Source organism: Chlorocebus sabaeus, chromosome 8 (genome assembly GCF_047675955.1).
Source record: "Chlorocebus sabaeus isolate Y175 chromosome 8, mChlSab1.0.hap1, whole genome shotgun sequence".
NCBI classification, from domain to species: Eukaryota; Metazoa; Chordata; class Mammalia; order Primates; family Cercopithecidae; genus Chlorocebus; species Chlorocebus sabaeus.
Window position 1 is genome coordinate 50,340,423 of NC_132911.1, and position 24,824 is coordinate 50,365,246.

The window sequence follows — 24,824 nt, forward strand, 5'->3', positions numbered from 1 at the left end:
AGAAGCTACCTGTGAAACTGCTTAGTGATGTATGAATTCAGCTCACAGAGTTAAAACTTACTTTTTATTCAGCAGTTTGGAATCACTGTTTTTGTAGAACCTGCAAAGGGACACTTTAGAGTGCATTGAGGCATGTAGTGAAAAAGAGAATATCCCGTGATAAAAATTGGAAGGAAGTTACCTGTAAAACTTCTTTGTGATATGTGGATTTAGCTCACAGAGTTAAAGCTTTCTTTATATTCAGCAGTTTGGAAACTTTCTTTTTGTAGAACCTGTGAAGTGACATGTTGAAGCGCAGTGAGGGCTATAGTAAGAAAGAGAATATCCCATGATGAATACTGAAAAGAAGCTATCTGTGAAACTACTTTGTGATGTGTGGATTCTGCTCACAGAGTTAAAGCTTTCTCTTGATTCAGCAGGTTGGAAACATTCTTTTTGTAGAATCTGTGAAGTTACATTTTGGAGTGCACTTAGGCCTGTGGTGGAAAGCAGTACATATGGTGATAAAAATTAAAAAGAAGCTATCTGTGGGCCAGGTGCAGTGGCTCACTCCTGTAATCCCAGCACATTGGGAGGTCAGGGTGGGCAGATCATGAGGTTAGGAGACCAAGACCATCCTGGCTAATGTGGTGAAACCGCATCTCTACTAAAAATACAAAAAAAATAGCTGGGTGTGGTGGCGGGCCCCTCTAATGCCAGTTACTCAGGAGGCTGAGGCAGGAGAATGGTGTGAACCCGGGAGGTGGAGCTTGCAGTGAGCTGAGATCATGCCACTGCACTCCAGCCTGGGTTACAGAGTAAGACCCCGTCTCAAAAAAAAAAAAAAAAAAAAAAAAGCTATCTGTGAAACTGCTTTGTGATATGTACATTCAGTGCAGAGAGCTAAACCTACATTTGGATTCAGCAGGTTGAAAACACTCTGTTTGTACAATCTGCAGAGGGACATTTCTGAGCCCACTGAAGCCTAGAATGAAAAACCTAATACCCAGCGATAAAAACTAGAAAGAAGATATCTGTGAAATTTCTGTGTGTTGTGTGGATTCAGCTCCCAGCGTCAAATCTTGCTATTTATTCAGTAGGTTGGAGACACTCTTTTTGTAGAATCTGCAAAGGGACATTTCAAAGTGCATTGAGGCCTATAGTGAAAAACCAAACATCGTGTGATAAAAACTGGAAAAAATGTATCTTGGAAACTGCTTTGCAATGTGTGCATTCAATTCAAAGAGGTAAACCTTACTTTTGATTCAGCTTTTTGAAAACACTCATTTTGTAGAATATACAAAGGGACATTTCAGAGCACTTTGAGGTCTATAGGAAAAAAATCAAACATCCCGTGGTAAAAACTAGAAAGAAGATATCTGTGAAACTGCTTTGTTGTGTGTAGATTCTGCTCCAAAAGTTAAACCCTTTCTTTGATTCAGCAGTTTGGAAACACTGCTTTTGTAGAATCTGTGCAGAAAAATTTCAGAGCACAGTGAGGCCTGTACTGAAAAACTGAATATCCCACAATAAAAAACTAGAAAGAATCTCTTTGTGAAAGTGCTTTGTGCTGTATGAATTCAGCTAAGCAGAGTTAAACTTTACTTTTGATTCAGCAGTTTGGAAACACTCTTTTTGTAGAATCTGAGAAGGGACGTTTTGAAGTGCACTGAGGTGTGTAGTGAGAAACAGAATATTCATTGTTAAAAACTAGAAAGAAGCTGTCTGTTAAACTGCTTGGTGACGTGTGGACTCAGCTCACAAGGTAAACCTTTATTTCAGTTTAGCAATTTAAAAACACTTTTTTTATGTGTGGAATATGTGAAGGGTCATTTCAGAACACATTGAGACCTATAGTGTAAAACAAAATATCCCATGATATAAACTAGAAAGAAGCTCTCTGTGAAATTGGTTTGTGATATGTGGATTCATCTCACCGAGTTAAACCTTTCTGTTGTTACAGCAGTTTGGAAACACTTTTTTTGTAGAATCTGTGAAGGGACATTTTAGAGTGCTTTGAGGCCTATAGTAAAAAATTAAACATCCCACAATAAACACTAGAAAGAAGCTATCTGTGAAACTGCTCTTTGATTTGTGGATTGAGCTCACAGAGTTAAATTCTTTTTTTTTTTTTTTTTTTTTTGATTCAGCTATTTGTAAACACTTTTATTGTAGAATCTGTGAAGGGACATTTTGGAGTGCTTTGAGGCCTGCGGTGAAAAAAAGAATGTCACATGGTAAAAACTAGAAAGAAGCTGTCTGGGAAACTGCTTTGTGATGGGTTGATTCAGCTCAGAGACTTAAACATTTCTTTCAATTCAACAGTTTGAAAACACTCTTTTTGTAGAAACTGCAAAGGGACATTTTGGAGCACAGTGAAGCCTATAGTGAAAAAGTGAATATTCTCCGATAAAAACTACAGAGAAGCTCTCTGTGAAACTGCTTGGTGATATGTGAATTCAACTAACCAAGTTAAACATTCTTTTGATTCAGCAGTTTGGAAACACTTTATTTGTAGAATCTGCAAAGGGATGCTTTAAAGTACAATGAGGCCTATAGTGAAAAACCAAATATCCTTTGATAAAAACTAGAAAGAAGTTGTCTGTGAAACTGCTTTGGGATGTGTGGGTTCACCTCACAGAATTAAACCATTCTTTTGATTCAGCATTTTGGAAACATTCTTTTTGTAGAATCTGCCAGTAGACATTTTGGAGCACATTGAGGCCTATAGTGAAAAACTGAATATCCCACGGTAAAAACTAGAGAGAAGCTATCTGTGAAACTGCTTTTTGATGTAAATACTCAGCTCACAGAGTTAAATGTTATTTTTGATTCACCTGTTTGGAAGCACTCTTTCTGTAGAATCTGCCAAGGGACATTTCAAAGAGCTTTGAGGCCTATAGCAAAAAGCCAAATATCCCACAATAAAAGCTAGAAGGAAGCTATCTGGTCAACTGATTAGTGATGTATGGATTCAGCTTACAGAGCTATACCTTTCTTTTGATTCAGCAGTTTGGAAACACTCTTTTTGTAGAATTTGCAAAGGGACATTTTGGAGCTCCATGAGGCTTGTAGTGAAAAACTGAATATCCTGCGATAAAAATCAGAAAGAAGCTCTCTGTGAAGCTGTCTTGTGATGTGAAAATTCAGCTCACAGATTTGAACCTTTCTTTTGATTCAACAGTTTAGAAACACTCTTTTAGTATTATCTACAAAGGGAAATTTCAAAGCACTTTGAGGCCTTTAGTGAAAAATCGAACGTCCTGTGATATAAACTAGAAAAAAGCTATCTGTGAAACTACTTTGTGATACGTGGATTCAGCTCACACAGCTATACCTTTCTTTTGATTCAGAAGTTTGGAAATACTCTTTTGTAGAATCTGCAAAAAAACATTTCAGTATGCTTTGAGGCCTATAGTAAAAAAGTGAATACCCCATGATAAAAACTAAAAGGAAGCTCTCTGTAAAACTGCTTTTTGATGTATATATTCAGCTTACAGTGTTAAACCTTTCTTTTGGTTTAACAGTTTGTAAATACTTCCTTCATAGAGTCTGTGAAGGGACATTTCAAACCGCTTTGAGGCCTATTGTGAAAAACCGAAAATCCCGTGATAAATACTAGAAAGAAGCTTTCTGTGAAACTACTTTGTGATATGTGGATTCAGCTCACATTGTTAAAGTTTTCTTTTTATTCTGTAGTTTGGAAACACTCTTTTTGTAGAATCTGCAAAGGCACTTTTCAGACTAAAGTGAGGCCTATAGTGAAAACCCAATATCACAAGATACAAACTAGAATGAAGCTATCTGTTAAAGTGCTCTGTGTTGTGTGGATTCAGCTCACAAAGTGAAACCAGCTTTTTATTCAGCAGTTTGGAAACACTCTTTTTGCAGAATTTGTGAAGGAACATTTTGGAGCACTCTGAGGTTTACAGTGAAAAGCAGAATATCCCATGATAAAAAGTAGAAAGAAGTTACCTGTGAAACTGCTTTGTGATGTGTAAATTCTACTTACAGAGTTATATCTTTTCTTTGATTCAGGAGTTTAGAAACACTCTTTTTGCAGAATCTGTGAAGGCACACTTCAAAGTGCTTTGAGGCCTATAGTGAAAAACAGAATATTGTGATATAATCTAGAAAGAAGCTATCTGTGAAACTAGTTTGTGATATGTGGACTTATCTCACAGAGTTAAACATTTTTTGATTCAGCCGTTTGGAAACACACTTTTTGTAGAATCGGTGAAGGGACATTTTGGAGCACTTTGAGGACTATAGTGAAAAAATAAATACTCCACACTAAAAAATAAAAAGAAGCTCTCTGTGATACTGTTTTTTTATGTATGTATTCAGCTCACAGGATTAAATTTTACTTTTGATTCAGCAGTTTGAAAACACTCTTTTTTGTAGAATCTGCCAATAGGAATTTGATAGCACATTATGGCCTATAGTGAAAATCTGAATATCCCAAGATAAAAACCAGAGAGAAAGTTCCTCTGAAACTGCTTAGAGACGTGTGGATTCAGCTCACAGAGTTAAACATTCGTTTTGATGCAGCAGTTGGAAATTTTTTTGTAGAATCTGCGAAGGAACATTTTGGAGTGCTGTGAGGCCTATAGTGAAAAACAAAATATTCCATGATAAAAATTAGAGAACTAAAAACTAGAAAGAATCTGCTTTTTGTCGTGTGGATGCAGTTCATGGAGTTAAATGTTTGTTTTGATTAAGCAGTTGGAAACTTTTTTGTAGAATCTGCGAAGGAACATTTTGGAGTGCTGTGAGGCCTATAGTGAAAACCAAAATATTCCATGATAAAAACTAGAGAACTAAAAACTAGAAAGAATCTGCTTTTTGATGTGTGGATGCAGCTCACAGAGTTAAACCTTTCATTGGTTCAAGCAGGTTGGAAATATTCTTTTTGTAGAATCTGCCAGTAGACATTTCAAAACGCACTGAGTCTTATAGTGAAAAATCAAATATCCCATGATAAAAACTTAAAAGAAGTTATCTGTGAAACTACTCTGTGATGTTTGGATTCAGCTCATAGTGTTCAATACTTCTTTTTATTCAGCAGTTTGGAAACATTCAGTTTGTAGAACACACAAAGAGACATTTTACAGTGCTTTCAGGCCCATAGTAAAAAGCAGAATGTCCCAAGATAAAAACTAGAAAGAAGCTGTCTGTAAAACTCCTTTGTGATGGATATATTCATCTCACAGATTAAAACCTTTCTATTTAATCAGCAGGTTGGAGATACTCTTTTTGTAGAATCTATGAAGGGACATTTTGGAGCTCATTGAGGCCTAAAATGAAAAACAGAATATCCTCCAATAAAAACTAGAAAAAAACTGTTTGTGAAACTGCGCATTTTGTGATGTGCACATTTTGTGATGTGCGCATTGAGTTCAGAGATTGAAACCTCACTTTTGACTCAGCTTCTTTTACTAGAATGTGTGAAGGGACATTTTGAAGGGCATTGAGGCCATCAGTGAAAAACTGAATATATCACACAAAATAACTGGAAATAAAATATCTGTGAAACTGCTTTGTGATGTGTACATTCAGTTCATAGAGCTAAATCTGTTTTAATTCAGCAGGTTCAAAACACTCACTTTGTAGGATCTGCAAAGAAACATTTCAGAGCCCACTGAGGCCTGTAGTGAAAAAGTGAATATCCCATGTTAACAACGAAAAAAACCTATCTCACAGAGTTAAGAAAAAAAAAAAAAAAAAGGTGGAAACACTTTTATTGGAGAATCTGTGAAGAAACAATGATAGGCCACTGAGGCCTATAGTGACAAAATACCCTATGATAAAAGATGGAAAAATGTTTTCTGTAAAACTGCTTTGTCATGTGTGCATTCAGCTCACAGAGCTGAAACTTCTTTTTGATTCAGCAAGTTGAAAACTCTCATTTTGTAAAACATGCAAAGGGACATTTTGGAGTCCACTGAGGCCTACGCTGAGAAACAAAATATCCCACAATAAAAACCAGAAAGAAGCTATCTACGAAACTGCTTTGTGATGTGTGCATTCAGCTCAAAGAGTTAGACCTTACTTTTGATTCAGGAGGTTGGAAACATAGTTTTTGTGATATCTGTTAAGGGACATTTTGGTGTCCACTAATGCCTATAGTGGAAAACCAAATTTCTTGCTGTAAAAACTAGAAAGAAGCTATCTTTAAAACTGTGCTTTGATGTGTGCATTCAGTTCAGAGAGTTAAACCTTACTTTTGATTCACGTGTTTGCAAACTCTCTTTTTGTAGAATCTGCAAAGGGACATTTCAGAGCGCTTTGAGGCATATAGTGAAAACCAGAATATCCTGCAGTAAAAATTTTCACAGCCCACTGAGGCTTATAGCAAAAATTGAATATTCCATGATAAAAGCAATAAAGAAGCTATTTGTGAAACTACTTTGTGATGCGTGAATTCAACCCACAGCGGTAAACATTTCTTTAGATACAGCAGATTGGAAACACTTTTCTTCTAGAATCAGTGAAGAGACATTTCGGAGTCCACTGAGGTCTATAGTGAAAAATAGAATATTCCACAATACAACCTAGAAAAAAGTAGCTATCTGTGAAATGGCTTTCTGATGTACACATTTAATTCACAGAGTTAAACGTTTCTGTTCATTCAGGAGGTTGGAATTACTCTTTTTGTAGAATCTGAGAATGGACATTTCAGAGCCTACTGTGGAAAACCGAATATTCCACAATAAAAACTTGAAAGAAGCTATCTGTGACTCCTTTGTGATGTGTGCATTCAGCTTACAGAATTAAACCTTTCTTTCAATTCTGTAGGTTTGAACAAGTTTATTCATAAAATCTAGGAAGAGTCATTTCAGAGTCCACTGAGGCCTACAGGAAAAAAACAAAAACAAAAACAAAAAACAAATATACTGTGATACAATAAAAAGTGGTTATCTGTGAAACTCCATTCTGATGTGTCCATTCGGCTCACAGAGTTAAAACTTTTTTTGATTCAGCAGGTTGGAAACAATCTTTTCAGAGAATCTGGGAAGAAACATTTTAAAACCCACTGAGGCCTATAGTATAAAACTGGATATCCTGTGATAAGAACGAGTAGGAAGCTAATTGTGAAACTGATTTGTGACGCTTGCATGCAGCTCATAGAGTTAAAGCTTTCTTTTCATTCAACAGGTTAGATACACTCTGCTTGTACAATCTGTGAAGGGACATTTCGGAGCCCACTAAGGACTATAGTAGAAAACCAAATACCCAATGATAAAAACTAGAAAGAGGCTATCTGTGAAACTGCTATGTGATGTGTACATTCAGTTCACAGAGGCAAACCTTTCTTTTGATTTACTATGCTGGAAACTCATTTTTTTGTGGATTCTGTGAAAGTACATTTATTTCGGAGCCCTCTGAGTCCTACAGTGAAAAACCAAATATCCCACAATAAAAACTAGAAAGAAGCTGTCTGTGAAACCGGTTGTGAAGTGTGGATTCAGTTCTCAGGGTTAAGCCTTTTTTTCCATGCAGCAGGTTGGAAACACTCTTTTTGTAGAATCTGGAAAAAGACATTTCTGAGCCCACTGAGGCCTATAGTAAGAAAATATAATATATATATATGTAAATACATATGTTATATAAAATTATTACATATTATATGAAGTATGTATTATATAAAAGTATAATATATATTATACAATATATAATATATATATCCCACAATAAAAAGTAGGAAGAAGCTATCTGTGAAACTGATTTGAGGTGTGTGCATTCATCTCACAGAGTTAAACTTTTCTTTTGATTTAGCAGATTGGAAAAACTCTATTTGTAGAATCTGCAAAGAGATATTTGGAAAGCCACTGAAGCCTACAATGAAAAACTGAATATCCCCACATACAAACAAGGAAGAAGCTGTATGTGAAACTACTTAGTTATATGTGGACTCAGCTTATAGAGTTAAACCCTTCTTTTGATTCAGCAGGTTGCAAACACTCATTTTGTAGAAACGGCAAAGGACATTTCAAAGGTCACTGGGGCCAGTAGTGAAAAACAGAACATCCCATGATAAAAACAAAAAATAAGCTCTATGTTAAACAGCTTTGTGATGTGTGCATTCAGTTCAAGGAGTTAAACCTTTTTTTTTTTTTAATTCAGCAGGATGGAAATACACTTTTTGTACAATCTTCAAAGGGACATTTTGGATCTCACTGATTCCCATAGTGAAAAATCAAAAATCCCACAATAAAATCTAAAAATAAGCTATCTGTGAAACTGCTTTTTGATGTGTGCATTCAGCCCACAGAGTTAAACCTTTCTTTTGATTCAGGAAGTTGGAAAAACTATTTTGTAGAGTCTGTGAAGAAACATGTGATGTGTGAATTCAGCTCACATAGTTAAAACTTTCTTTTGACTCCGTAGATTGTAAACACTGTTTATGTAGAATCTGAAAAGGGACATTTCATAGTCCACTGAGACTTACAGTGAAAAACAGAATATCTCATGATAACAACTAAAAAGGAGCTATCTGTGAAAGTGCTTTGTGATGTGTGGATTCAGCTCATGAAATTAGACATTTCTTTTAATTTGGCAAATTTGAAACCTTCTTTATTTAGAATCTGTGAAGGGACATTTTGGAGGCCACTGAAGAATATAGCTAAAAACCAAAAATCCTTTGATAAAATTGGAAAGAACCTATCTGGAAAAATGCTTTGTGATATGTGCATTCAGTTCACACAGTAAAACGTTTCTTTTGATGTAGCAGGTGGGAAACAATCTTTTTTTAGAATCTGTGAAGGTACATTGCAGAGCCCACAAAGGACTGTAGTGAAAAACCTGAATATTCCACAATAAAACTAGAAAGAAGCTATCTGTGAAACTGCTTTGTTATGTGTAGATTCAAGTCACACAGTTAAAGAGTCCTTTTTATTCAGCAGGTGAAAAACTCTCTTATTTTAAAAGCTAAAATGAAGATTTCAGAGCCCACTGAGACCGATAGGGAAAAAGTGAATATCCCACGATAAAAATGGGAGGAAGCTATCTTTGAAACTGCTTTGTGATGTGTGGATTCAGCTCACAAAGTTAAAACTTTCTTTGATTTATTTTGAATCAGCAGGTTGAAAACACTCTTTCTGTAGAGTCTGTGAAGGGACATTTTAAAGCCCAAAAGAGCCTACATGAAAAATTGAGTTATCATGCTATAAAAACTAGAAATAAGTAATCTATGAAACTGCTTTGTGATGTGTGGATTCAGCTCACAGAGTTAACCTATTTTATTAGATTAAGCAGTGGGTTAAGTAGATTAAGAGTGGAAACCCTCTTTTTTTTTTTTTTTTTTTTTTTTTTTTTTTACAATCTGCAAATTGACTTTTAGGAAGCCACTGAGGCTTATAGCGAAGAAACAAATATTCCCCAATAAAAAAACAAGAAAGAAGCTATCTGTGAAACTGCTTTGTGATGTGGGTATTCATTTCTCAGAGTTAAACTTTTTCTTTCATGCAGTAGGTTGAAAACACTCTTTTTTTATAATATGTGAAAGGTCATTCCAGAGCCCACTGAGGTCTATTGTCAAAAACTGAATATTCCGTGATAAAAAACTAGAAAGAAGTTGTCTGTGAAAGTGCTTTGTGAAGTGTGGATTCAGCTCAGAGTTAAATCTTTCTTTTGATTCAGCAGTTTGGAAACACTCTTTTTTGTAGAATCTGCAAATGGAAATTTCAGAGCCCACTGAATCCTACAGTGAAAAACAGAATACTCCATGATAAAAACCAGAGAGAACCTATCTGTGAAAACATTTTGTGATGTGTGGATTCAGGACACAGGGCTACACCTTTTTAAAAATCAGTAGGTTAGAAGCACTCTTTTTTTACAATTTGTGACAGTACATTTTTCAGCCCGCTGGTGTCTAAAGTGAGAAATAAAATGTTGTAATAAAAGTTAGATAGAAGCTATCTGTAAAAATGGTTTGTGATTGTGCATTCAGCTCACAAAGTTAAATGTTTCTTTGATTCAGCTAAGGAGAAACACTCTTTTTTAAGAATATACAAAGGACATTTCGGAGCCCACTTTGGCCTATAGAGAAAAACTGAATATCTCGTGATAAAAAAGCAAAAAAAAATTGAAAAACTGCTTTGTGATGTGTGAATTCAGTTCACAGAGTTAAATTTTTTGATTCACCGGGTTTGAAACACTCTTTTTGTAGAATCTGAGGCCTATAGTGAAAAACCAAATATCCTAGGATAAAAATTAGAGAAGAGATATCTGTAAAACTGCTTCAAGACATGTGGATTCAGCTAACAGGGTTAAACCTATCTTTTGATTAAATAGGTTGGAAACACTTTTTTTTAAGGATGTAGGAATGAACATTTTGGAGCACACTGAGCCCTACTTTTTTTAAAAAAATCCTGAGATAAAAAATAGTAAGAAGATATCTGTGAAACTGCTTTGTGATGTGTCGATTCAGCTCAGAGTTAAACGTTTCTTTTGATTCAGCAGGTTGTAAACGCTCTTTTTGCACAATCTGTGGAGAGTTATTTTGACGTCCACTGAGGCCTATAATGAAAAACCAAGTATTCAGTGATAGAAATTAGTAAGAAACTACTTTGAAACTTCTTTGTGATGTGTACATTTATTTCACTAAGTTAAACTTTGCTTTTGATTCAGCAGGATGGAAACACTTTCTGTAGAATCTGTGAAGGGATATCTCAGAACACACTGAGGCCTATATTGAAAAGCAGAATATACCAGGATAAATACTAGAAATAATCTATCTGTAAAACTGCTTTGTGATGTGTGGATTCAGCTCACAGATTTAAAACTTTATACTGATTCAGCGGGTTAGAGACTCTCTTTTTGTAGAATCTGTGAAGAAACATTTTAGAGCCCACTAATGCATATAGTGAGAAACAAAATAACCTTTCAGAAAAACTAGAAAGAAGCTATCTGTGAAAATGCTTTGTGTTGTGTGCATTCACTTTCCAGATTTAAATATTACTTTAGATTCAGTAGGATGTCAAAACTCTTTTTTATAATCTGTGAAGAATCATTTTGGAGCCCACTGAGGCTTATATTGAAAAACGGAATGTCCCATGAGGAAAAACTAGAAAGGACCTATCTGTGAACCTGCTTTGTAACGTGCGGATTCAACTGACAGAGTTAAACCTTTCTTTTGATTCAGCAAGTTGGAAACACATTTTTGTAGATTCTGTGAAGGGACATTTTGGAGCTCAGTGAGGCCTATAGTGAAAAACAAAATATTCAGCGATGAAAACTAGTAAGTACCTATCTGTGTAACTGCCTTGTAAATCTGTGAGAGAACACTTCAAAGCCCACTGAGGCTTATATTAAAAAATGGAATATCCTGTGATAAAAACTAGAATGAACCTACCTGTGAACCTACTTTGTAATGTGTGGATTCAATCCACAGAGTTAAACTTCTCTTTTGATTCAGTAAGTTGGAAACACTCTTTTTGTAGATTCTGTGACGGGACATTTTGGAGCCCACTGAGGCCTATAGAGAAAAACAAAATATTCCATGATAAAAACCAGACAGTACCTATCTGTGTAACTGTTTTGTAAATATGTGAAAGAACACTTCAAAGTCCTCTGAGGCTTATATTAATAAATGGAATATCCTGTGATAAAAATGAAAAAGAAGCTATCTGTGAAACCACTTTGTGATATGTACATACAGCACACAGACTTAAACCTTCCTTTTTATTCAGTAGGCTTAAAAAATTCTTTTTGTAGAATCTGCTAAGGAACATTTTGAACCCCTTGAAGCCTATAGTGAACAACCAAATATCCCGCAATAAAAACTAGAAAAAATCTATCTGTCAAACTTCTTTTTGATGTGTGGATATATCTCAAAGTGTTAAACCTTTCTTTTAATTCAGCAGTTTGGAAACAATCCTTTTGCAGCATCTGCGAAGAAACAGTTCAGAGAAACTGAGCCCAATAGTGAAAAACCAAATGTCCACCAATAAAAACTAGAAAAAACCTATCTGTGAAAGTGCTTTGTGCTGTGTGGCTTCAGCTCACAGAGTTAAATCTTGCTTTTCATTCAGTAGGTTGGAAGCACTCTTCTTGTAAAATCTGTGGAGGGAAATTTCAGAGCCTACTGGGGCTTAAAGTGAAAAACAGAATATTTCATGATCAGAACAAGAAAGAAGGTACTGTGGAACTGTTTTGTGATGTGTGGACTAAGCTCACCTAGTTAAACCTTTCTTTTGAGTCTGCAGGTTGGAAATGCTCTTTTTGTAGACTCTGCAAAGAGACATTTCAGAGCCCACTGAGGCATAGAGTGAAAAACCAAACATCCTGTGATAAAAACTAGAATGAAGCTGTCTGTGAAACTGCTTTGTGATGTGGAAATTCGGTTTTCAATGTTAAGCATTTCTCTTTATGCAGCAGGTTAAAAATACTTTTTTTATAGAATCCGCAAAGGGACATTTCAAAGCTCACTAAGGTTTATATGAAAAAATAGAATATTATTGATCAAAACTAGAAAGAAGCTATCTGTGAATCTGTTTTGGGGTGTGTGGACTCAGCTTACAGAGTTAAATATTTATTTTGATTCAGCAGGTTTGAAACACACCTTTTATAGAAGCTGTGATGGGCCATTTTGGAGCACATTGAAAACTAATATAAAAAACTGAATATCTCATGATCAAAACTAGAAAGAAGCTGAGAAATAGCTTTGTGATGAGTGGATTCAACTCATAGAGATAAACTTTTCTTTTCATTCATCAGATTGAAAAACTCTATTTGTAGATTCTGAGAAGAAACATTTCAGAGCCCACTGAGGCCTTTAGTGAAAAAAAACAAATATCTCACGTTAAAAATTAGAAATAAGCTATCTGTGAAACTGTTTTGTGATGTGGGCATTCAGCTGAGAGAGTTAAACCTTTCTTTTGATTCTGCAGGATGGAAGTACTCTTTTTTGAGACTCCGTGAAGGGACATTTCATAGTGCACTGAGAAATACAGTGAAAACTTGAATATCCATTATAAAAAATAGAAAGAAGCAATACGTGAAACCGCTTTGTGATGTGTAGATTCAGTTCACAGAGCTAAACCTTTCTTTTGATTCTGAAAACTGAAAACATTCTTTTTGTAGAAAATACAAGGAAATATTTCGGAGCCCACTGGGGCCCAGAGTGAAAAATCAAATATCCTGTGATAAAAGACAGCAAGAAGCTATCTGTGAAACTGCTTTGTGATGATTGTATTCAACTCACAGAATTACACCATTTGTTGATTCAGCAGATTGAAAACACTTTTTTGTAGAATATTCGAAGGGACATATCGTAGCTCTCTTAGACATTTAGTGAAAAACCAAACATCCCACGATAAAAACTAGAAAAAAGCTATCTGTGAAACTGCTTTTTGATGGGTGCATTAAACTCACTGACTTAAGCCTTTCTTTTTATTCAGGAGGTTGGAAGCACTCTTTATGTAGAATCTGTGAAGGGACATTTTGGAGCCCACTGAAACCTTTAGTGAAATATCAAATATCTCACAATAAAAACTGCAATGTGCTATCTGTGAAACTGTTTTGTGATGTTTGCATTCAGCTCAATTAGATTAACCTTTATTTTGATTCAGCTGGTTGGAAACACAGTTTTTTTTTAGAATCTGTGATGGGATATTTCAGAGCCCACTGGGGCCTATTGTGAAAAACTGGATATCTTTCAATAAAAACTAGAAAGAAGCTACCTGTGAAACTGCTTTGTGATGTGTGCATTCATCTCACAAAGTTAATCTTCTATTTTGATTCAATAGGTTGGAAACACTCTTTTTGTAGAATCTACAAAGAAGCATTTCATAAGGCCTATTGTGAAAAACCAAATATCTCACGATAAAAACTAGACAGAAGCTATCTGTGAAACTGTTTTGCAATGTTTGCATTCAGATCACAGAGTCAAAACTTTCTTTTGATCAGCAGGGGTTGGCAACACTCTTTTTGTAGAATCTGGGAAGGGGCATTTCATAGGCCACTGAGGCCTATAGTGAAAGACTGAATATCCTATGATAAAAACTAGTAAGAAGCTACCTGTGAAACTCTTTCTTGATGTTTGCATTAAGATGACAGTTAAACCTTTCTCCTGATTCAGCAGTTTGGAAACACTGTTTTTGCAGCATCTGCAAAGGGACATTTCAAAGCCCACTGAGGCCTACAGTGAAAAACCAAATATCCCACGATGAAAACTAGAAAGAAGCTATCTGTGAAACTGATTTGTAATGTGTACTTTTAGCTTACAGAGTTATAACCTTTTAAAATTCAGCAGTTTGGAAACACTCTTTTTATAGAATCTACGAAAAAGCATTTTGTAGGCCACTAAGGCCTATAGTGAAAAACAGAATATTCCACAATAAAAAACTATATAGAATGTGTGTGAAAATGTTTTGTGATGTTTGCATTCAGCTCACAGAGTTAAACCATTCATTTGATTCAGCAGTTTGGAAACACTCTTTTTGTAGAATTTGTGGGGGAACATTTAGGAGCCCACTGATGCCTGTATTGAAAAAAATATATATCACACTATAAAAGCTAGAAAGAAACTATCTGTGAAACTGCTTTGATGTGTGCACTCAGCTGACAGACTTAAACTTTTCTCTTGATTCAACATGTTGGAAACACTTTTTAATAAAATCTACAAAGGGACATTTCAGAACCCACTGAGACCTAGAGTGAAAAACTGAATAACCTGTGATCCAGACAAAAAAAGCTACCTGTGAAACTGTTTGTCATGTGTGAATAAAGCTCATAGAGTTACACCCTTTTGTGATTCAGCAGGTTGGAAACACTTTTTTTTTTTGCAGAATCTGAGAGGGACATTTCAGAGCACACTGAGGCCAATAGTGAAAAACCAAATATCCTGTGAAAAATACTAGAAAGAGTCTATCTGTAAACTTCTTTGTGCTGGGTGCATTCAGCACACACAGATAAACTTTTCTTTTGTTTCAGCAGGTTGGAAACACTCTTCCTGTAGAATCTGCAAAGGGACATTTCAGAGCCCACTGAGTCCTGTAATGAAAAATTGAATATCCAGTGATAAAAATTAGAAATAAGCTATCTGTGAAACTGTTTTGTGATGTATACATACAGCTAAGAGTTAAACCTTTCTTTTGATTTAACAGGTTGGAAACACCCTTTTTTAAAGAATCTGTGAAGGGGCATTTCATGGGCTACTGAGGCCTATAGATGAAACCAAATATCCTGCAATAAAAACTAGAAAAAAGCTATCTGTGCAACTGGAGCTGTGTTGTGATGTTTGCATTGAGCTCAGAGAGTTAAATCTTTCTTTTGATTTGGCAGGATGGAAACACTCTTTTTGTAGAATCTGCAAAGGGGCATTTTGTTGGTCACTGTGGCCTATAGTGAAAAAACGAATATCCCAAGATAAAAAGTAGAAGGTAGCTATCTGTGAGACTGTTTGTGAAGTGTGCATTAAACTTCCTGAGTTAAACCTTTTTTTTTTTTTTGATGCAGGAGGTTGAAAACATTTTTTTTGTACAATTTGGAAAGGGATATTTTGAAGCCCATTGAGACCTAGAGTGAAGAAATGAATATCACATGATAAAAAGTAGAAAGAAGCTATATGAAACTGCTTTGTGATGTGTGGATTAAGCTTCCAGAGTTAAACCTTTATTTTGATTTGATAGGTTGAAGACACTGTTTTAGTAGAGTCTGCAAAGGGACATTTTGGAGCCCACTGAAACCAACAGTGAAAAACAGAATACCTCAAAATAAAACCTAAGAACAAACTAACTGTGAAACTGTTTTGTGACATTTGCATTCAGCTCACAAATTCAAATTTTTATTTCAACTCAGCAGTTTGGAAACACACTTTTTGTAAAATCTGTGAAGAGGCATTTTGTAGGTCATTAATGCCTATAGGTAAAAATCAAATATCCCATGATGAAAACTAAAATGAAAGGATCTGTGAAACTGCTTTGTGATGTGTGTGTTCAACTCACAGAGTTAAACCTTTCTTTTGATTGAGCAGGTTGGAACCAATCTTTTTAAGGAACCTGCAAACGGACATGTCAAAGCCCACTGTGTCTTATATCGAAAAACCAAATATTTTGTGATGAAAATAAGAAAGAAGCTATCTAGAAACTGTTTCATGATGTTTGAATTCAGCTCACAGAATTAAACCTTTCTTATAATTCAACAGGTTGGAAACAATTTTTGTAGAATCTGCGAAGAGGCATTTAATAGGCCGCAGATGCCTATGGTGACCAATAAAATATCACGTGATAAAAACTAGAAAGGAGCACTCTGTGAAACTGTTTTTGTGATGTTTGCATTCAACTCACAGAGCTCACAGAGTTAAACCTTTCATTTGACTGACCAGGTTGGAAACACTCTTTTTGTAGAACCTGCAAAGGGATATTTAGGTGCCCACTGATTCCTATATTGAAAAACTGAAAACCCATGATAAAAGCTAAAAAAAAAAAGCTATTTGTGAAACTGCTTTGTGATGTGTGCATTCAGCTAACGGAGTTAAACATTTCTTTTGATCCAACATTCAAAAAAGTGGAAACACTTTTTTGTTAAATTTGTGAAAGGACATTCTGGAGCCAACTGAGAACTATAGTGAAAACCTGAATATTCTGTGATCAACACTACAAAGAAGCAATCTGTGAATCTGCTTCCTGATGCTGTGTGGATTAAGCTCATAGAGTTAAACTTTTTTTATTATTATTATTTAGCAGGTTGGAAACACTCTTTTTGTAGAATCCACGAAGGGACATTTCAGACCTCCCTGAGGCTATAGTGAAAGTTGGAATACCCCGAGATATAAACAAGAAAAAATGCTATCTGTGATACCTTTTTGTGAAGTGTCTGTTCAGTTCCAAGATTTAAAACCTCCTTTTAATTCAAAAGGTTGGAAATGCTCTTTTTGTAGAGTCTGTGAAGGAAATTTTTGGAATCCACTGAAACTTACAGTGAAAAACCAGATATCCCACAATAAAAATTAGAAAGAAACTATCTGTGAAACCGCTTTGTGATGTATGCCTTCAGCTCACAGAGTTAAACCTTACTTTTGATTTGCCAACTTGGAAACACTTATTTTGTAGAATCTGCAAAAAAGCATCTCAGAACCCACCTAGGCCTATGGTATAAAACAAGATACCTCATGATGAAAACTAGAAAGAAGCTATCCATGAAACTTCTTTGTCATGTGTACATTCAACGCACAGTGTTAAACCTTTCATTTCATTCAGCACGTTGGAAACCATCTTTTTGTAGAATCTACAAAGGGACATTTCAGAGCCCTCTCAAGCTTACAGGAGAAACAGAATATCACACAATAAAAACTAGAAAGCAGCTATCTGTGAAACTGCTTTGTAAAGTGTGCATTCAACTCACAAAGTTAAACCTTTTTATTTTTCAAGAGGTTAGAAACACTTTTTCTGTACAATCTGCTAAGAAATATTTCAGAGCTCCCTGAGGAATATAGTGAAAAACTGAATATCCTGTGATACAAGGCACAAAGAAGATATCTGTGAAACTGCTTTGCTATGTGTGGATTCAGTGCACAGAGTTAATCCTTTATTTTGGTTCAGCAGATTGGAAACACTCATTTTGTAGAATCTACAAAGTGGCATTTTGTGGGCTACTGATGCCTGTAGTGAAAAAAATGATTAATCCACGATAAAACAAGAAAGAAACTGTCTGTAGAACTGTTTTGTGATGTTTGCATTCATCTTAGACAGTTAAACATTTCTTTCAATTCAGCAGGCTGGAAACAATATTTTTTTTAGAATCTAGGAAAACTATTTAGGAGCCCTGTGAGGCCTATAGTGAAAAACCAAATATCCCATGAAAAAAAGCTAGAAAGAAGCTATTTGTGAAACTGATTTTTTACATGTTGATTCAGCTAAAACAATTAAACCTTTCTTTTGATTCAGCAAGTTGGAGGCGCTCTTTTTGTAGAATCTGCAAAGGGACATTTCAGAGGCATCTGAGGCCTATAGTGAGAAGCAGAATATTACACAATAAAAAGTAGAAATGAGTTATCTGTGAAAGTGCTTTGTGATGGGTGCATTTGGTTCACAAAGTTAAACCTTTCTTTTGATGTAGCAAGTTGGAAAAACTTTTTTTGTATAACCTGTAAAGGGATATTTCAGAGCCCACTGAGGCCTATAGTGAAAAGCTGAATATACTGCAAAAAAAACTAGAAAGAAGCTATCTGTGACTGTTTTGTGATGTGCACATTCAACTCACAGAGTTAAACCTTTCTTTTTATTCAGAAAGTTGGAAATACTCTTTTTAGAATTTACGAAAGGTCACTTCAGAGCCCAATGAGGCCTATGCTGAAAAACCAAATATCCCACAATAAAAACTAGAAAGAAGCTATCTGTGAAACCGTTTGTAATGTGTACATTCAGCTCACAGAATTAAACCTTTCTTTTGATTCAGCAGGTTTGAAAAACACTATTTGCAGAATCTGCAAAGAAACATTTCAGAGTCCACTAAGGCCTATAGTGAAAACCCGAATATCTCATTATAAAAACTAGAAAGAAACTATTAGTGAAACTGCTTTGTGATGTGTGGATTCAGCTCACAACATTAAACCTTTTTTTTCATTCACCAGGTTGGCAACTCTATTTTTCTAGAATCTATGAAGGTACATTTTGGATCACCTGAGGCCTAATGTGAAAAACGAAATATTTTACTATCAAAACTAGAAAGAAACTGTCTGTGAAACTGCTTTGTGATCTACGAATTCAGCGCACAGAGTTAAATATTTCTTTTCATTCATCATGTTGGAAAACTCTTTCTGTAGAATCTAAGAAGGGACATTTCAGAGCTGACTGAGGCCTATAGTGAAAAACTAAATATCCCACAGTAAAAAGTAGAAGCTATCTATGAAACAGCTTTGTGATATGTGCAGTCACCTATAGAGTTAAAACTTTCTTTTGATTCAGCAGATTGGAAACACTCTTTTTGTAGAATCATCAAAGGAAAATTTCAGAGCCCACTCAGGCCTGTATTTAAAAATCTAATATCTTGTGATACAAATTAGAAAGAAGATATCTGTGAAACTGTTTTGTGATGCTTTCATTCAGCTCTCAGAGTTAAACATTTCTTTTGATGCTGCAGCAATTTGGAAACACTGTTTTTGTAGAATCTGGGAAGGGACATTTCATAGGCCACTGAGGCCTATAGTGAAAAACAGAATATCCTAAAATAAAAACTAGAAAGAAGCTATCTGTGAAACTATTTTGTGATGTTTGCATAATGCTCACAGACTAAACCTTTCTTTTGTTTCTGAAGGTTGGAAACCGTCTTTTTGTAGAAACTGTGAAGAGACATTTAGGAACCCACTAAAGCATATAATGAAGAAAAACTAAATATCCCATAATAAAATGTCAAAAAAAGCTGTCTGTGAAACTGCTTTGTGATGTGTGGATTCAGCTTCCTGAGTTAAACGTTTTTTATGATTCAGCAGTTGAAAATGTTTATTTTTTAGAATCTGCAAAGGGACATTTTGAAGCCCACTGAGACCTATAGTAAAATAAATGACTATCCCACAATAAAACTATAAAGAAGCTATCTTTGAAATGGTTTTTTGATGTTTGCATTCAACACACAGAGTTAAAACTTTCTTTTGATGGTCAGGTTGGAAACATTCTTTCTGTAGGATCCACAAAAGGAGTTTCGAGACATCACTGAGGCCTATAGTGAAAAACAGAATACCCAAGATAAAAATAAGAAAGAAGCTATCCGTGAAACTCCTTTGCAAGGTATGCATTCAGCTCCAAAATTTAAAACTTTATTTTAATTCAATGGGTTGAAAACACTCTTTTTGTAGAATCTGTGAAAGAATATTTCAGAGTCCACTGAAACCTATAGCAAAAAACCAGATATCCCATGATAAAAATGAGAAAGAAGCTATCTGTGAAACTTCTTTGTGATGTGTGCATATAACTCACAGAGTTAAACCTTTTTTTTGATTCAACAAGTTGGAAACACTGTTTTGTTTGAATCTGAGAAATGACATATTGTAGCCTACTGATGCCTGTAGTACAAAACCTGATATCCTGCGATAAAAACTAGAAAGAAGCTATCTGTGAAACTCCTCTGTGACGTGTGTATTCAGCACATAGTGCTAAACCTTTTATTCAGTAGGTTGGAATCCTCTTTTTGTAGAATCTGCAAAGGGATATTTTGGAATCCATTCGGGCTTACAGGGAAAAGCCAAATGTCCCATGATAAAAACTAAAAAGGAGCTATCTGTGAAACTGCTTTGTGATGGGTGCATTCAGCTCACAGAGTTACACGTGTTTTTGTTTTGTTTTGCTTTTGTTCTGTTTGTTTGTTTTGATTCAGCGAGTTGGAAATACTTTTTTTGTAGAATTTGCGAAGAGACATTCCATAGCTCAGAGAGGCCTATTGTGAAAAACAGAATATCCCATGACAAAAACTAGAAAGTAGCTAACTGTGAAACTTCTTTGTAGTGTATGGATTGAGGCCCTAGAGATTAACCTTTCTTTTGTTTCAGGAGGATGGATAAACTCTTTTTGTAGACTCTGCAAATGGACATGTCCGAGTTCACTGAGACCTATAGTGAAGAATTGAATATCCAGTGATAAAAACTAGAAAGAAGCTATCAGTGAAACTGTTTTGTGATGTTTGCATTCAACTCACAGAGTTGCACCTTCTTTTCATTCAGCAGGTTGGAAACACTCTTTTTGTAGGATCTGTAAAGGGGCATTTCATAGGCCACGGTGGCCTATAGTGAAAACAACAAATATTTTATGCTAAGAACTACAAAGAAACTATCTGTGAAACTACTTTGTGATGTGTGAATTCAGCTCCCAGAGTTAAACCTTGGTATCATTCAGCAGGATGGAAACACTCTTTTTGTAGAATCTGTGAAGGGACTTTTCAGAACCCACCGAAGTTTGTAGCATAAAACAGAACATCCCATGATGAAATCTAGAAAGAAGCTATCTGTGAAACAGCTTTGTTATGTGTGGATTCAGCTGTCAGAGTTCAACCTTTCTTTTGATTTAACAGGTTGGAAACACTCTTTCTATAGAATCTGCAAAGGGACATTTCAAAGGCCACAGAAGCTTGTAGCATAAAACCGAATATCCCATGATAAATTCCGGAAAGAAGCTATCTGTGAAACTGCTTTGTAATGTGTGGATTCAGGTCACAGAATTAAACCTTTCTTTTGATTCAGCAGATCGGAAACAGTTTATTTGTAGAACTTGCAATGTGAAATATCAGAGCCCACTGAAGACTATACGGTGAAGCCAAATATCTAACAATAAAATGTAGAAAAAAGCTATATGTCATACTTCTTTGTGATGAGTGGATTCAGCAAAAAGAGTTAAGCATTTCTTTTGAGTCAGAAGATGGAGAACACTCTTTGGAGAATCTATGAAGAAGTATTTCAGAGCCCTCTGAGGCCTGTAGTGAAAAACTGAATATAACGCGCGCGCGCACACACACACACACACACACACACCCCTACAAAGAAGTAATCTGTAAAACCGCTATGTGATGTGTGGACTCAGCTCACAGAGTTAAACCATTTTTGTCATTTAGCAGGTTGGAAATACTCTTTTTGTAGAATCAGTGAAGAAACATTTCAGAACCCACTGAAGACTATAGTGAAAAATCAAATATTCCATGATAAAAACTAGAAAGAACGTGTCCATTAAATTTTTTTCTGATGTGTGCATTCAGCTCACAGAATTAAAACTTCCTTTTTTTTTGATTCAGCAGATTGGAATCACTCTTTTAGTAAAATTGGCACAGGGACATTTAAAAGCCCACTGAGGCCTATAGTGAAAAACCGAATGTCCCATGACAAAAGCTATAAAGAAGCTATCTGTGAAACTGCTTTGTGATAAGTGGAGTCAGCTCACAGAATTCAATTTCCTTTTGATAAAGAGGGTTGGGAATACCATTTTTGTAGAATCTGTGATGGGCCATTTTAGACCCCACTAAGGTCTACAGTGAAAAATTGAATATCACGTGATAAAAACTTGAAAGAAGGTATTTTTGAAACTGCTTTGTGATGTGTGCATTCAGCTAACAGAGTTAAACTTTTTTTTATTCAACAGGTTGGAAACACTTCTTTTTTACAATTTGTGAAGAAATATTTCAGAGACCCCTGAGGCCTATAGTGAAAAACAGAATATCCCACGATGAAAGTTAGAACGAGGCTCTCGGTGAAACTGCTTTGTGATTTCTGGATTCAGCTCACAGAGTTAATCCATTATTTCAATTCAGGAGGTTGGAAATACTCTGTTTGTAGAGTTTACGAAGGGGTATTTCATAGGCTACTGAGGCCTGTAATAATAAACTGAATATCCCTCGATGAAACTAGAAATAAGCTATCTGTGTAACTGTTTTGTGATATTTGCATTCACCTCAGAGAACTAAACATTTATTTTGATTCAGCAGGTTGGAAATACCCTTTTTGTAGAATCTGGGGGGGGGGGGGTTGGGGAAAGAAACATTTAGGAGCCCAGTGAAGTCTATAATGAAAAACCGAATATCCCGTGATAAAAACTAGAAAGAAGCTATCTGTGAAATTGATTTGTTGTGTGTGGATTTAGGTCACACAGTTAAACCTGTGTTTTGATTCACCAAGTTGGAAGCAATCTTTTTTGTAGAATCTGTGAGGGGATACTTCAGAGGCACCTGAGACCTATAGTGAGAAGCAGTATGTCCTGTGATAAAAACTAGCAACAAGTTATCTGTGGAACTGCTTTGTGATGTGTGCATTCAGCTCACAAAGTTAAACCTTTCTTCTGATTTAGCAAGCTAGAAAAACTTTTTTTGTAGAATCTGTGAAGGGACATTTCAGAGCCCAATGAGGCATACAGTGAAAAGCCATATATACCACAAGAAAAACTAGAAAACAGGTATCTGTGACTCTTTGTGATGTGTACATCCAGCTCACAGAGTTAAACCTTTCTTTAGATTCAGCTGGTTGGAAACACACTTTTTACAGAATCTGTGAAAGGACATATTGGAGCCCATGAAAGCCTGTAGTGAAAAAACAAATATCACACTATAAAAACAAGAAAGAAGTTATCTTTGAAACCTCTTTGTGTTGTGTGTACTCAGCTCACAGAGTTAAACATTTCTTTTGTTTCAACAGTTGGGAAACACTTTTTTTTTGTAGAATCTGCAATGGAAAATTTCATATAGTGAAAAACTGAATATCTTGTGATAAAAACTATAAAGAAGCTCTATGTGAAACTACTTTGTGATATGTGGATTCAGCTCACAGAGTTAAAACTTGTTTTTGATTAAACAGATTGGAAACACTCCTTTTGTAGAATTTATGAAGGGACATTTTGGACCCCACTGAGGCCATATGAAAACTGGAATATCTTGTGTAAAAACAACAGAGAAGCTATCTGTGAAAGTGTTTTGTGATGTGTGGATTCAGTTCCAAGAGTTAATTCTTTTGATTCACCAGGTTGGAAACAGTTTTTCTGGAATCTGTGAAAGGACATTGAGCAGCCCACTGAAGCCTATAGTGAAAAACAAAATTTTCCACAATAAAAACTAGAAGGAAGCTATCTGTGAAACTGCTTTGTGAGGTGTGCATTCAGCTCACAGAGATAAACCTTTCTTTTGATTCAACAGGTTGTACACTCTCTTATTGTAGAATCTGCCAAGGAATATTTTGAAGCCCAATGAAGCCTATAGTGAAAAATCGAATATCTCGTGATAAAAATTAGAAAGAAGCTATCTGTGAAACTGTTTTGTGCTGTGTGGATTCACCTCACAGAGACAAACCTTTGTTTTTATTCAGCAGGTGGTAACACAATTCTGAAGAATCTGCAGAGGGACATTTCATAGCCCACTGAGGCCTATAGTCAAAAACCAAATATCTTGTGATAAAAACTAGAAAGAAGCTATCTGTGAAACTGCTTTGTGATGTGTGGATTCATGTTATAGAGATAAAACTTTCTTTTGATTTAGCAGATTTGAAACAGTTTTCTTTTTTTTAGAATCTGTGAAGGAACATTTTGAAACCCACTAAGGTTTATGGTGAAAAACTGAATATCCAGGGATAAAAAGTAGAAAAAAGCTCTCTGTGAAACTACTTTCTTCTGTGTGCACATAACTCACAGAGGTAAACTTTCCTTTTGACTCAGAAGGTTGGAAACACTCTCTTTGTAAAATGTGGAAAGGACTATTTTACACCCCACTGATGCCTATAGAGAAAAACAAAATATACCTCAATGAAAACAAGAAAGAAGCTATTTGTGAAACTGCCTTACGATGTGTGGATTCAGTTCAGTGAGTTAAACCTTTTTTTGATTCAGCTGCTTGGAAAGACTTTTTTTTTGTTAGAATCTGTGAAGGGACGTTTCAAAGCCAACCGAAGCCTATAGTAAAAAACTGAATATCCTGTAATAAATATTTGAATGAATCTATCTGTGAAACTGCTTCATGATGTGTGGATTCAGCTCACATAGGTAAACCTTTCTTTTGATCAGGCATGTTGCAAACACTCTTTTTGTAGAATCTGCAAGGGGACATTTTGGAGCCAACTGAGGACTACAGTGGAAAACTGAATATCCTGCGATAAAAACTAGAAAAATTCGATCTATAAAACTGTTTGGTGAAGTGTGCATTCATCTCACAGAGTTAAACATTTCCTTTGATTCGGCAGATTGGAAACATTCTCTTTGTAGTATATGCGAAGAGACAGTTTAAAGCCCACTGAAGCCTTTAGTGAAAAACAGAATATCCCGCCATAAAAACGAAAGAGAAACTTTGTGTGAAACTGCTTTGCGAAGTATGCATTCAGCTCATAGAGTTAAACTATTCTTTTGATTCAGCTGGTTGGAAACGCTCTTTATTTAGAATCTGCGAAG